Source organism: Hyperolius riggenbachi, chromosome 6 (genome assembly GCF_040937935.1).
Source record: "Hyperolius riggenbachi isolate aHypRig1 chromosome 6, aHypRig1.pri, whole genome shotgun sequence".
NCBI lineage: Eukaryota > Metazoa > Chordata > Amphibia > Anura > Hyperoliidae > Hyperolius > Hyperolius riggenbachi.
The window spans coordinates 16,600,585-16,615,072 of NC_090651.1; the positions used below are offsets into that span (position 1 = coordinate 16,600,585).

Below are 14,488 nucleotides of genomic sequence, written 5' to 3' on the forward strand. Positions count from 1 at the left end.
AACCTCCCTCTCTCCTCCGCCTAGCACTAACCTCCCCTTACCTCTGCCTAACATTAACCTCCCCTCTCCTCTGCCTAACACTAACCTCCCCTCTCCTTTGCCCAACGCTAACCTCTCCTCTCCTCTGCCCAACACTAACCCTCACTCACACACACACACACACACACACACACACCTCCTCTGGCTAACACTAACCTCCCCTCTCCTATGCCTAACATTAACCTCCCCTCTCCTCTGCCCAACACTAACCTCCCCTCTCCTCTGCTCAACACTAACCTCTCCTCTGCCCAACACTAACCCTCCCTCACACACACACACACACACAAACACACACACACACACACACACACACACCTCCTCTGGCTAACACTAACCTCCCCTCTCCTATGCCTAACACTATACTACCCTCTCCTCTGCCTAACACTAACCTCACCTCTCCTCTGCCTAACACTAACCTCCCCTCTCCTCTGCCTAACATTAACCTCCCCTCTCCTCTGCCTAACAATAACATCCCACACTCCGATCCTAGCCTTCCCTTCTCCATGCCTAACACTAACGTTTCATCTCCTCTGCCTAACACTAACCTCCTCTCTCCTCTACCTTACACTAACCTCCCCTCTCCTCTGCCTAATACTAACCACCCCTTTCCTCTGCCTAACACTATCCTCCCCTCTCCTCTGCCTTACACTAACCTCCCCTCTCCTCTGCCTAACACTAACCTCCCCTCTCCTTTGCCTAAAACTAACCTGCCCACTCCTCTGCTTAACAATAACCTCTCTTCTCCTCTGCCTAACACTAACCTTCCCTTTCCTCTGCTTAACACTAACCTCCCCTTTCCTCTGCCTAACACTAACCTCCCCTCTCCTCTGCCTAACACTAACCTCCCCTCTCCTCTGCCTAACACTAACCTCCCCTCTCCTCTGCCTAACGCTAATCTCCCCTCTCCTCTGCCTAACTCGAACCTCCCCTCTCCTCTGCCTAACACTAACCTCCCCTCTCCTCTGCCTAACACTAACCTCCCCTCTCATCTCCTTTGCCTAACTCTAACCTCCCCTCTCCTCTGCCAAACACTAACCTCTCATCTCCTCTGCCTAACTCTAACCTCCCCTCTGCCTTACACTAACCTCCCCTCTCCTCTGCCTAACACTAACCTCCCCTCTCCTCTGCCTAACACTAAACTCCCCTCTCCTCTGCCCAACACTAACCCCTCCCTCTCCTCTGCTTAACACTAACCCCCCCCCTCTCCTCTGCCTAACACTAACCTCCCCCTCACCTCTGCCTAACACTATCCTCCCCTGTCCTCTGCCTAACACTAACCTCCCCTCTCCTGTCCCTAACACTAACCTCCCTCTCTCCTCCGCCTAGCACTAACCTCCCCTTACCTCTGCCTAACATTAACCTCCCCTCTCCTCTGCCTAACACTAACCTCCCCTCTCCTTTGCCCAACGCTAACCTCTCCTCTCCTCTGCCCAACACTAACCCTCACTCACACACACACACACACACACACACCTCCTCTGGCTAACACTAACCTCCCCTCTCCTATGCCTAACACTAACTTGCCCTCTCCTCTGCCTAACACTCTCCTCCCCTCTCCTGTCCCTAACATTAACCTCCCTCTCTCCTCCGCCTAGCACTAACCTCCCCTTACCTCTGCCTAACATTAACCTCCCCTCTCCTCTGCCCAACACTAACCTCCCCTCTCCTCTGCTCAACACTAACCTCTCCTCTGCCCAACACTAACCCTCCCTCACACACACACACACACACAAACACACACACACACACACACACACACACCTCCTCTGGCTAACACTAACCTCCCCTCTCCTATGCCTAACACTATACTACCCTCTCCTCTGCCTAACACTAACCTCACCTCTCCTCTGCCTAACACTAACCTCCCCTCTCCTCTGCCTAACATTAACCTCCCCTCTCCTCTGCCTAACAATAACATCCCACACTCCGATCCTAGCCTTCCCTTCTCCATGCCTAACACTAACTTTTCATCTCCTCTGCCTAACACTAACCTCCTCTCTCCTCTACCTTACACTAACCTCCCCTCTCCTCTGCCTAATACTAACCACCCCTTTCCTCTGCCTAACACTATCCTCCCCTCTCCTCTGCCTTACACTAACCTCCCCTCTCCTCTGCCTAACACTAACCTCCCCTCTCCTTTGCCTAAAACTAACCTGCCCACTCCTCTGCTTAACAATAACCTCTCTTCTCCTCTGCCTAACACTAACCTTCCCTTTCCTCTGCTTAACACTAACCTCCCCTTTCCTCTGCCTAACACTAACCTCCCCTCTCCTCTGCCTAACACTAACCTCCCCTCTCCTCTGCCTAACACTAACCTCCCCTCTCCTCTGCCTAACGCTAATCTCCCCTCTCCTCTGCCTAACTCGAACCTTCCCTCTCCTCTGCCTAACACTAACCTCCCCTCTCCTCTGCCTAACACTAACCTCCCCTCTCATCTCCTTTGCCTAACTCTAACCTCCCCTCTCCTCTGCCAAACACTAACCTCTCATCTCCTCTGCCTAACTCTAACCTCCCCTCTGCCTTACACTAACCTCCCCTCTCCTCTGCCTAACACTAACCTCCCCTCTCCTCTGCCTAACACTAAACTCCCCTCTCCTCTGCCCAACACTAACCCCTCCCTCTCCTCTGCTTAACACTAACCCCCCCCCCCCCTCTCCTCTGCCTAACACTAACCTCCCCCTCACCTCTGCCTAACACTATCCTCCCCTGTCCTCTGCCTAACACTAACCTCCCCTCTGCCTAACTCTAACCTCCCCTCTCCCCTGCCTAACACTAACCTCCCCCTCTCCTCTGCCTAACACTAACCTCCCCTCTGCCTAACTCTAACCTCCCCTCTCCTCTGCCTAACACTAACCTCCTCTCTCCTCTGGCTAACACTAACCTCCTCTCTCCTCTGCCTAACACTAACCTCCCCTCTCCTCTGCCTAACACTACCCTCCTCCCCTCTCCTCTGCCTAACACTAACCTCCCCTCTCCTATGCCTAATCCTAACCTCCCCTCTCCTCTGCCTAACACTAACCTCACCTCTCCTCTGCCTAACACTAACCTTCCCTCTCCTCTGCCTAACACTAACCTCCCCTCTGCCTAACACTAACCTCCCCTTTCCTCTGCCTAACACTAACCTCCCCTCTCTTCCGCCTAACACTAACCCCTCCCTCTCCTCTGCTTAACACTAACCCCCCCCCCCCCTCTCCTCTGCCTAACACTATCCTCCCCCTCTCCTCTGCCTAACACTGTCCTCCCCTCTCCTCTGCCTAACACTAACCTCCCCACTGCCTAACACTAACCTCCCCTCTCCTCTGCCTAACACTAACCTCCCCTCTCCTCTGCCTGACACTAACCTCCCCTCTCCTCTGTCTTATAGTGCCCATACATCGTACAATTTTTTCATTTTTTTAAAATTAGATAATTATGTACGAATATTCCATTAGATCGAATATAAAGATTTCTCCAACATGTCCGATTGGATTTTTATTGAAAAAAAGCATAATCGATTTTTTTTCCTGATCGAAAAAATGATTCTTTTACATTTTCATTGGATATGATCATTTTGGTCAAATAAACTAGAAAACTGAACATTATTATTGAACCTCTAATCTCCCCTCTCCACTGCCTAAAAATAACCTCTCCTCTAATTAACATTAACCTCCCCTCTCCTCACTAACACTGACCTCCCCTCTCCTCTGCTTAACACTAACCCCTCCCTCTCCTCTGCCTAACACTAACCTCCCCCTCCTCTGCCTAACACTAACCTCCCCTTACCTCTGCCTAACACTAACCTCCCCTCTGCCTAACACTAACCTCCCCTCTCCTCTGCCTAACACTAACCTCCCCTCTCCTCTGCCTAACACTAACCTCCCCTCTCCTCTGCCTAACACTAACCTCCCCTCTCCTCTGCCTAACACTAACCTCCCCTCTGCCTAACATTAACCTCCCCTCTCCTCACTAACACTGACCTCCCCTCTCCTCTGCTTAACACTAACCTCCCCTCTCCTCTGCCTAACACTAACCTCCCCTCTGCCTAACACTAACCTCCCCTCTGCCTAACATTAACCTCCCCTCTGCCTAACATTAACCCCTACCTCTCCTCTGCCTAACACTAACCTCCCCTCTCCTCTGCCTAACACTAACCTCCCCTCTCCTCTGCCTAACACTAACCTCCCCTCTCCTCTGCCTAACACCAACCTCCCCTCTGCCTAACACTAACCTCCCCTCTCCTCTGCCTAACACTAACCTCCCCTCTCCTCTGCCTAACACTATCCTCCCCTCTCCTCTCACTAACACTATCCTCCCCTCTCCTCTGCCTAGAGGCTAGTTTCCGCTAGGGGCGACTCGGAGTGAAGTCAGATGGGTAATTGTTGCCCAATGAAATCAATAAGCTGCTTCTGAATTCACCTGGAATATAAAAGGATGATTATCAGAATTTTTTCACATCATGCATTCGGATGCGTGCTCGGAGACACACGCGGCATGGCACAAGTGGGAATTGGCTCTTACACTGAACACTGCAGAGGAGTGACAGCAGGAGAATTCTGGGGTCTATTATGGTGGCTGGGCTCCCTCTAGTGGTGACATAGCATTTAACAAAACAATGGCACTACTGCAATGGGAGCCTAGTATTTAAAGCGGACCTGAACTCAGAACTTCCTCTCTGCTCTAAAATATGTGCAACAGCATAATAGCCTTTAACGAAAATAATTTATTTGTTACAGCTGATACAAATACTGCAATAGATCTGCAGTGTTTCTACTTCCTGCTTTCATGGAAGCAGACATATTGTTAACATCCTGTGCTTTCAAATGAGCTTATCTTCCGAGGCAGCCAGCTGACACAGGGGAAAGATGAAATTACACATGTGATTAGACACAGATGAGGGGGAATTAGACAGGCTAAACTCTCTGAATACATACAGGATGCATTTCTCTAGGTTTTCCTTCTGTCCTGTGCAAGAGTTCAGGTCCACTTTAAAGGGATAATTAAGCCTGTGTAAAAAAATCAGTTTTACTGACCTGCAGCTTCTACCCGCCCCCTGCAGCCGCCCCGTGCCCTCGCAGTCACTCACGGATCCTCCTGTCACCCGCCACCAGCTAGTTCCGTTTTTGCCGACAGGCTTACTGTGCCTGCGTAGGCCTAGCCACATGTCTCCTTCTTCGCGTTCCTGCCCACAATAGCGTCCTGCGCAGGTGCAGGACACTATTGCGATCGGGAACCTGAAAAAGGCTACGTGTGGTCATGCCTGTCGGCGAAATGAAGCTAGCTGGCGGCGGGGGACCAGAGGATCCATGAGTGACTGCGAGGGCACGGGACGGCTGCAGGGGGCTGGTAGAAGCTGCAGGTCAGTAAAACTGATTTTTTTACACAGGCTTAAAGAGACACTGAAGCGGAAAAAAAATATATGATATAGTGAATTGGTTGTGTACTATGAATAATTACTAGAAGATTAGCAGCAAAGAAAATATTCTCATATTTTTATTTTCAGGTATACAGTGTGTTTTCTAACATTGCATCATTCTATAATATGTGCAGATTACACAACACTCTGCATTCAAAATGATTCTTTCAGAGCAGTCTGTGAACTAATGACCTCTCCTCTGGCAGAGAAAAAGTAAATAGTTCACTTACAGTTGAGATAATAAAAGTCAGAAAACAGCCCTCTCCACGACTTTGAAAGTCATAGAGCTTATGGCTTTTTTGCATAGAGATAACAACTGGAGTTTCTTAACTCTTCCTGTACTGGAAACAATTAGACTGATATATCTGATCTTAATGTTTTATTTCTTAGCTGTACTACACATACAAATCATAATATAATCTTTTTTTTTTCGCTTCAGTGTCTCTTTAAGTATCCCTTTAAGCAATGTACACCTGTGACTGTATGCAAGCAGTCATTCTCTGGGGAACTGTTGATTTTTGAGGCATTCTATGCATTTGCATCCTGTTTGTTACAGCCCTCTCTTTAAAAAAATGAAAACATTAACACAATATGTAATGTGCGCAGGCAGCGCACAGTATCAGGAATTGATCCTTTAGGTGACAGTTTGGGCCGAGTTCTGTACAGACATGTCGGTGACCTATGGACAAGTTTTGTTGCTATGGGGAAGAGCCATTGGCGCAGCACACGATGGAGAGATCTGGAGCTGATGGGGTAAGATGGAAAACAATGCCCTTGGCCTGCATGTGACAGAGACGAATATGCCAATTAGGGTCACTCGGCGACACATCAGGAAGATCAGGGGCCACCGTACACATGCCAGATTCTCTGCAGAGTCGGCCCTGATCAGCTGCCTAGGCCAAGAACCATCAAGCATACATTTAAGACTTCACATGGACCACTAGATAATGTCCACTTGAAAGTGAACCTAAACCGAAGTAAAGTTTCACTTACCTGGGGCTTCTACAAGCCCCCTGCAGCCACCCTGTGCTGTGCCGGTACTCACAACGACCTTCCGTTCCCCTACCGCAGCTTAGTTTTGTTTTCTGCCGGCTGACAGTCAGCGGGCCACTGTGCCTGTGCGTCTCTTCTCACGCGCGTCCTCGTTTGCTTTCCTAGGAACGGAGGATCGTCGAGTACTGGCGAGGGCACAAGGCAGAAGCAGGGGGCTGGTAGAAGCCCCAGGTCAGTGAAACTCTTTTTCTTTACTTCGTTGTAGGTTGTTTGCATACCTAATGTTAGCAAGCTGGGCAGAAAGTACGTCCCTGGGATGCATTTGCACCGCTTCGCACTGCGCTCCCGTCGTGCACACTTACTGCGTTGACCTGCACTACTGCATAATCTCATTGACCTGCACTACTGCATAATCTGTGCAATAGGATACTTACGTCGCACCGCTGTGAATAGTGATGCTGGCGAACTGCTTGCCAGCGAACACCTATGGGCAGCCTGACCCTGTATTACTTCCGGGTTGGAATGTCCCGCAGTAGTACGCATGCCCTAGCCCTGACGCGTTCATCAGTACGCATGCGCGTCCTTGATTGCGTGCCTGTGGCCGGGCACGTTTCGTGACATCAAGGACATTCACCGCCAGGCCAGGGCATGCGTACTAATGAATGCGTCCAGGCTAAGGCACGCGTACTACTGCGGGACAGTGCGACCTGGAAGTAGTACAGGGCCAGGCTGCCCATACGTGTTCGCTTGCGAGCAGTGTTCACCTACATCACTACACGTTATGTGCAAGTCTCTATAGACTTGCATGGCCCTTGCGGCAGGGAAGCGTAACGCAATGCAGCACGCAAGTGTGCAGGGGGCCTAAATGGTATACATTGATGGCTCATTAACACTAGGGGCATTTTCAGGCTTTTTTCAAGCGCAGGCGATACTTAAAATCAACCACAAAACACTTGTTCAATGAATCCCTATGAGAAGGTTCATATCAGCGCGGGTCGCTCGCTGTGCGTTCAGCAAAGCGGTGCCTGTACCATTTTTGGGGCATTTTTGCTTTAATGGAAGGTATAGGAAGAGCGCTAAATGCTCACTAAATCATTTTATGCGTCGATTGCGTTCACGTTTTTTGGAATAAATACATTGTATTTATTCTTTTCCGGGTCAAAGAGTTCACTTCCTGACTTGCGTCAGGGAGTGAATTACAAAACTGCTCTGTAAAACCGCTCAGAAAACCGCTTTTGAGGGCTCTTTCACACTAGAGCCCTTTTCCTGCGCTTTAACGCAAAGTCCAAACTTTGTGTTAACCAAGGTAAAATGAAAGTCCATAGACTTCCATAGACTTTCATTTTACCTGTCACACCCGACGCTGCATTTTGGTGTGTTGCGGTTCAACGCACCCAGGAGCATTGAACCGCTGGGAGCCGGAGTTTTCCCATCGAGTGAATAAAGCTACCGTCGCTGACTGCGTCGCACCGCAGCATCCCGATGACACGCTGCAGGCTATTCAACGCGTGCAGGAGAAAGGCTCCTGCACGCGTTGTCTAATGTGAAAGAGCCCTTACAAAAATGCAGAGCACAGTGAAGCGCCGGGAGGGGGAAAAAAACAGTGCACAAAAACGCTTGCGTTTCCGTTTGAATGAGGCCTGACGGCTCGTTCATACTTGAGCAGGAATCGCGCGATTCCCACCCAGCGCAAAACGCTAGCCTTTTTTTAAAACGATTAGCCTATGTAAGCCTATGGCAGTGATCTCACTGCCGCGTTTGCGGTTAGCATTAACCGCAAACGCGTAACATGCAGCGTTTTGCCGCCTATTAGCGATCGCGATTAGCATGCATAGCACCGCTAATCACATTTGCTCCCAAAATGCTGCAGTGTCCAGTGATTTTTCTGTGTTCGCGGAAAAATCACTCCCGCAAAACGCTACCGGTAATCGCCGGTGTTGTGCGATTCTAGGTGTGAATGGGGCCTGAAGGGGAAAAGAACATCCCAGATTTGGCTTAGAGGGAAGCCTGTCTGGATAATGGAGAGGGGATGTGATCTATATGGAGAGGGGGTGGGCAGACTGGAGGGGGAGGGATCTGCACATGGAGAAGGGGTGGGCAGCCAGGCGTGGGGCAGTTGGTATCTGTATGTAGAAAAGGGATGGGAATTGGGCATCACCTGCGCAGCACTCAGGCCTTACAGACGCCAAGCCAGGCTGTTGCCAGGGAACGCGACGCAGCCAATCAGCGATGGAGCGGCTGATGAGACGGGCGCAGTGATTGGCGGAGCCGCAGAGAGCCCGGTGTGTTGCGGACGCGGATTGGTCGGGCTGGTCTCCGCTGGTTGTGATGATGGCAGCGGGCAGGATGTGAGGAGCACCGGAGAGGCAGGTAGTGAGGGACTCCGGGGAGGGTCAGTATCCGCCTGGAGGGGGCAGAGGGGAGAGATTGCTCTGCTGAGAGGTCCCAGCACTGAGCTCAGCCTCACACACTACACTGGGGAAGACAGGCAGCCTTTTCATGGCAGGAAAGGGGAACTGCCATCAGGGGGTACAGGCACAGTGCACATTGCTCACAACTGTCCCTCTTTTGGAGCTCTGTCCCTCTTTCCTCCTCATTTGTCCCTCTTTCAGGACTTTGTCCCTCTGTCTATGTAAATATATATATTTCTCTACTAAAATGTGTTTGATTGACTCTAAACTTTATTCCCATCGTTTAAATTGATATATTTCTAATTTTAAAATGTTACTATGAAGGAAAATGAACCAGGATAGAAAGGACCAGTGTGGTTTGAGTTATAAAACAACATATTTTTCTCATGAAATCTTTATGGTATGCGTGACTAGGGGGTGTGATCAGGGGCGTGGCTTAAGTGCCCCTCTTTCTCATCTCAAAAAGTTGGGAGGTATGATGCAGGCATAGGTGGGGTCACCATCATGGGGGTATAGGCAGGACTGTCACTGCGGGAGCATAGGTAAGGGCATCCATTTGGGAACTACAGGGAAGCAGGGCCACCATAAGGGGAGTGCAGAGGGGGGCACCCACAAGGGGGGATAGGGGGAATTGCTCTTGGGGGAGGGAGAGAAATGTATACAGGATGTGGTCACACTAAGTACAGGCTTGGGTTAGCAGCGGGGCAGAAACCAGCCTGGTAAAGGGGCTGTAACCTCAGACACAGAAACCACAATGGGCTCTATTCTCAAAGACTTCCCGCATGCGGTAAAGTACATGCGGGAAGTTTGCACCCAAAATACCGTCAAGTTTGCATTCTCTAAATTTTCCGCATGTTTTTCCCGCATGCGGAAAAAGTGTGGTAAAAGTGCGGGATTCATGCGGAAAACTTTCCGCAAAAGTCGGTATTTTCCGCAGTAAAAGATCAATTCTCAAAAATGTTCAGGCGCATCATTTCGTCGTTAATTACCGTTTTTTTATCACCTACAAGTAGTAGGTGATATATTCCGAATCCCATTGACTTTAATGAAGTGTGGAGGCTTAAGGGCTGTGCTTGCTGGACTTTTAATTTATTTTTTTTTAAACACTTTTTCATGCGACCTTTTTACCGCATGATTCCCGCATGAATAATGGCTGTTTCCGCATCTTTTTTCCCGCATGCGGCAAACATGCGGAAAATGTTAGTGAATGCTGAAAAAATGCGGAGTTTACCGCTGGCGGGAATATAGCGGTAAAATTTTGCGGTACTTTTGGCTCTTTGAGAATAGAGCCCAATATGTTTGTGTGGGTGTTTTTAGGTGTTATCCACTAGGTATCAGCATTCCGATAAAATCGCAATCCCTAGTGCGCCCAACTCACACAATTATAGCACAACTGATTGGGTGTCACGCTGTGATTGTGTTCAACACGAGCACAAACAAAAAAATGCAGGACCAACTCTTGAAAAATCAGGTCTCAGTGCACTAATGGAAATGTACCTTTGCGATTACCATTAGTAGAGTAGAACAGAGAGGGCTTTGTGATCCACAAGCGATTATAATCCGACACTGCATGTGGAAAACAGCCCTAACTTCATGTTTTATTAGTTTGTTAGCATGCAATAATACATGCTCTTGCGACCCACAAAACACATGCATTCGCAAAACATGGGTGCAAACTTCTTTGGGGTAAAAGAGCCCTCAGGGTTCGGACACACTTGAATGCTTTTGGCAGGGGCGTAGCAATAGCAATAAGGCCCTGGTGCATAGGGGGCCCAGGTGGGACTTAAAGTGAACCAGAGACCAAGCACCCTCATGTATTTTACCATATATATCAGTGGGAACATTAGAGAAAACACCTACCCTGCTCTCTGTTTCATTCTTCACTGTTCAGCCTGCTTGTTATCAGCCCTGATAAAATCCCCGACTGAGCATTCAGTCTGGCTTTGCTCAGGAATCATTATAGCTGAGTCTGTCTTCTCTGATGTCTTTTCAAGCCCAAGCCTGCCCACTTCTGGCTCTGCTTTCCCCTTTCTGTATACTTGCGGCATCACAGAGAGCTGTGATGAGATAGGAGGAGCTGCTAATGTAAGGGTATATTGAAAAACATTTTTTTTTTTATCTATATTTGTTAGTCATAAGAGGTTTTTAGAAATGGTGATTTCATTTTGCACACAGCCCACTAAATAATATGCTTTTCTGATTAACTGTGTTTTGCATGGAGTTTTAGTAAAAAAAAAAAAAAAACCGGCACACCAGAGCGGTAAAAATATCAGGTATATATATATATATATATATATATATATATATATATATATATATATATATATATATATATATATATATATATATATATATATATATATATATATATATATATATATATATATATATATATATATATATATATATATATATTAGAGTAAGTGCCTCAACCTTCAAGCAAGAAGAAGAAGTAGCGCCCTGCCCCCAGGGGCGGCCTACACTTGCCACCGAGCTGGAGGGGGTAGCGGGTAGGAAGGGGGTATTGGGCACAGCGGCGGGGAGGGGGGGGTCGGACCCCCTCCCTCACCTGGAGCCCCTATCTGCACTCCCCCTCTAGCTTAAGTTCAGCAGCAGCCGCCGCTATTAGTAAAAGGCAGCGGGCAGGGATGACTCACCTCTTCCGCGTTCCAGCGTGCGTTCCACCGGACTGTCGTCACTTCCTGCAATGCCGTCCACTTACAATACAGTGGGCGGCATTGCAGGAAGTGACGACAGTGGAATGCGGAAGAGGTGAGTCATCCCCACCCGCTGCTACTAATAGCAGCAGCTGCTGCTGAACTTAAGCTAGAGGGGGAGCGCAGACGGGGGACCCAGGTGAGGGAGGGGGGGTCCGATTCCCCCCTCTCCCCGCCGCTGTGCTTAATACCCCCTTCCTGCCTGCTACCCCCTCCAACTCGGCGTATGCTAAGCCGCGGGTCGGCTATAGTATTTATTTTGTAAAATCTATCAGGGGATATGTGTATTTTGTGCCAAAGCGTTTATCTCTGGTTTCCTATAAAGCGGGATTGTCACCATAAAAATCAAATTTCAACAGCAACTCGTCTGTGTATTAAGTGATAAAGATGCTAATCCTGCATTCAAAACTTTTTCTGCTGTTATGGTTTGGAGTTATCACGTACCTTAGAAGCAGTGGCCCTTTAATTGCCATTCAGTTCTTTTTATCTATAATATATTCCTCCTCTTCCCTTTATTTCCCTGCCTAGCTGAAACATGATCCCCTGCTCACTTGTGTTTACAAGCAAGGCTAAGGTGACTCAGTGATTGGAGGAGAAAAGAAAGAAAAAAGTTAAGGGAAGAAATGACATCAGTATTTAGCCTCAAACTGTGGGCAAAAGACATGGTTTCCACCAGGAACAGAATTCTCTTCATTTACTATATAAAATTCACTGAAATCAAAACGTGGACAGTATAATACATGTGTTATGTAAGTAGATCAAGTATTTATCTATTTATATATGTGTATTTTTCCCTGGCATAGTATGGCTAATCCTCCTGCTTTAATGTATTCACCAGTAATTTTCTTTTGTTCCTCCATCCTCAAACTTTGTTTCAGTGCCCATGAACTATGTGCATTGTTAATTACACGGCAATGTAAATTGCCCCATTAACTCCTATACACTGGGTAGGGGCAGAGTGGCATTCCTTGAGAGTGCCTACATCTGAGGGCCCCATTACATTTTTGCCATGGGGCCCCATGATCTCTAGCTATGCCACTGACTTTTGGCATCGTTTTTGGATCTCCGGCAATTCCAAACACTTTGCCTATAAAAGTCAATAGAGGGGAACCCACTAGAGCAGGGGTCCCCAAACTTTTTTTGGTCAAGGGCCGGGTCAACATACTTCAGATTTCTGGGGGGCCAGAACATACATAAAATGTTGTTGAAAAACATTACATTGAATCTAGGTATTGATTCCCCCCAATCATGCCTGGAGGTGGCCTCCCATCAGCAACCATTCAGTCATGTGGCGCCCGAAGGAACATCTTTGTGCAGCAGACAGTGAAGCATACCCAGGTGACAACCAGTCCAGTTGGACAGCAGTGTCACCTGATGCAGAATTGGATTGGAAGCCAGCGAATGACTGCTTTCTGGCTTCTATAGTATATGGATGGGTGGTGCCAGCACTGCTATTCTATATGCAGGCCTCCGATATTAAAAGGTGCAGTGGGCCACATCTATAAGTTATACATTTTGTGTTTGGGCACCAGTGAAAAAGCCTCAGGGTGCCGCAGTTTGAGGACCACTGCACTAGAGCGCTTGCAATCATAGCTAATTGCTATCGCAGGACATGTAGCATTTTGGGAGCGATTGTGCTCCAATGTGAAGTTTTGCAGGCGATTTTGAAGTGTTTGTTCTACCCAAAATCACCTGCTTATCCCAGAATCCTTTGCAACCGTGAGATTGTAAATCGCTCATCCAAACCAATTCCTAGATGGCAGCCACAGGCTCTGACCCCCTGCATTAGGACGCTGCTGCTCCACCACAGCCAGGACACCACAATGCCAGACCTGACCGCCACCAACCAATGCTGCAGCCACCAGGTGACCTCCCACCCAGGACCGACAGCAGTGTGCCCCCCATCCTCTGATTCTCACCCTAAGGTAGCCAGGCCTCCACTGCCTGCCGCACTATATTCACCTGCTCTACGGGTCTACCACGCTCGCTGACTCTCCCCCATGGACATAGGATGGGAGTTGCCACGGGAGTTGCTTACCAGCTTTTACACCGCGACTATCGAATCCATCCTCTGCTGCTCCATCATCGTCTGGTATGCAGGAGCAACCGCCAGGGACAAATACAAACTTAACAGAGTGCTAAACGCAGCAGTAGAGATCATTGGCGCCCACCTACCCTCGCTAGATCTCCTCTACTCCATGAGAATGAAGGCAAGGGCCTCCAAGATCTTACTCGATCCCTCCCACCCAGGCAGGCGCTACTTCGAGCCCCTACCATTAGGACGCCGTTTCAGATCCATCCCCTCCAAAACCACCAGGCGCATGAACACCTTCTTTCCCCAAGCGGTCCTCCTGATGAACTCGCTAAACTCAAGACCCCCCCCCACCACCACCACCAGGTCCGACCACTGAGACACTCTAGCCCTCAGGGAAACCCTCCCTCATAGCTGTAAACTCTGACCCTCCCAAGACTCAATCCTGCCATTGCTTTATATGTTTGCTGTTGCTTTAAATGTTTGCTTTGTATGTTTGCCTTGCGTTGTTATAACCTATATGTTCCCGAACTGCCATTTGCCATGTGAACCACAAGCAATTCCGGGCACACCAATCGGTGTACTCGGCGACAATAAAGATGATTCTGATTCTGATTCTGGGTGGGCTTCTGTAATAATATTGATAACCTTTGCTCTAAAATTACGCATTGGCCTTGATTCATAAAAAGCAGTGCGATAAAAAAAATCTTGTCGGGAAAATACAGCACTCGGTATTTTCCCGGTCTGTGTGCTAATTCATAAAGATTTCCCCAGCTGCAGTTGAAGGTCGGTAAATTACCGCAGCTCATTGAGCGGTAGAGTAGAGCAGTGTGGCGATATTGCTCTTTAGCCCAGCACAGATGACTCACACAGACTTGCCCTGCCTGCACAGATCACTCACACA

The 14,488-nt window shown here is 48.6% G+C and overlaps 2 protein-coding genes across 12 annotated transcripts in view; one reads left to right on the forward strand and one right to left on the reverse strand.

The window, feature by feature from the left end:
• Positions 1–6,748, reverse strand: part of PKNOX2 (PBX/knotted 1 homeobox 2) — a 603,376-nt gene extending 596,628 nt beyond the window's left edge. For 4 of the 5 annotated variants that reach the window (XM_068238887.1, XM_068238895.1, XM_068238884.1 and 1 more), the window contains exon 1: positions 6,703–6,747. The gene's annotated coding sequence lies outside the window, so the exon portion shown is untranslated. Of the gene's footprint in view, positions 1–6,702 lie in introns of all 5 variants that reach the window. The other variant, XM_068238894.1, reaches the window with a different exon arrangement.
• Positions 1–14,488, forward strand: part of TMEM218 (transmembrane protein 218) — a 101,974-nt gene that overhangs the window by 63,034 nt on the left and 24,452 nt on the right. Inside the window, exons 1-2 of one of the 7 annotated variants that reach the window (XM_068238899.1) lie at positions 8,688–8,794; positions 12,081–12,162. The exons of 1 other annotated variant lie outside the window; for it this stretch is intronic. The gene's annotated coding sequence lies outside the window, so the exon portion shown is untranslated. 5 more of the 7 variants (XM_068238900.1, XM_068238898.1, XM_068238904.1 and 2 more) reach the window with 5 other exon arrangements.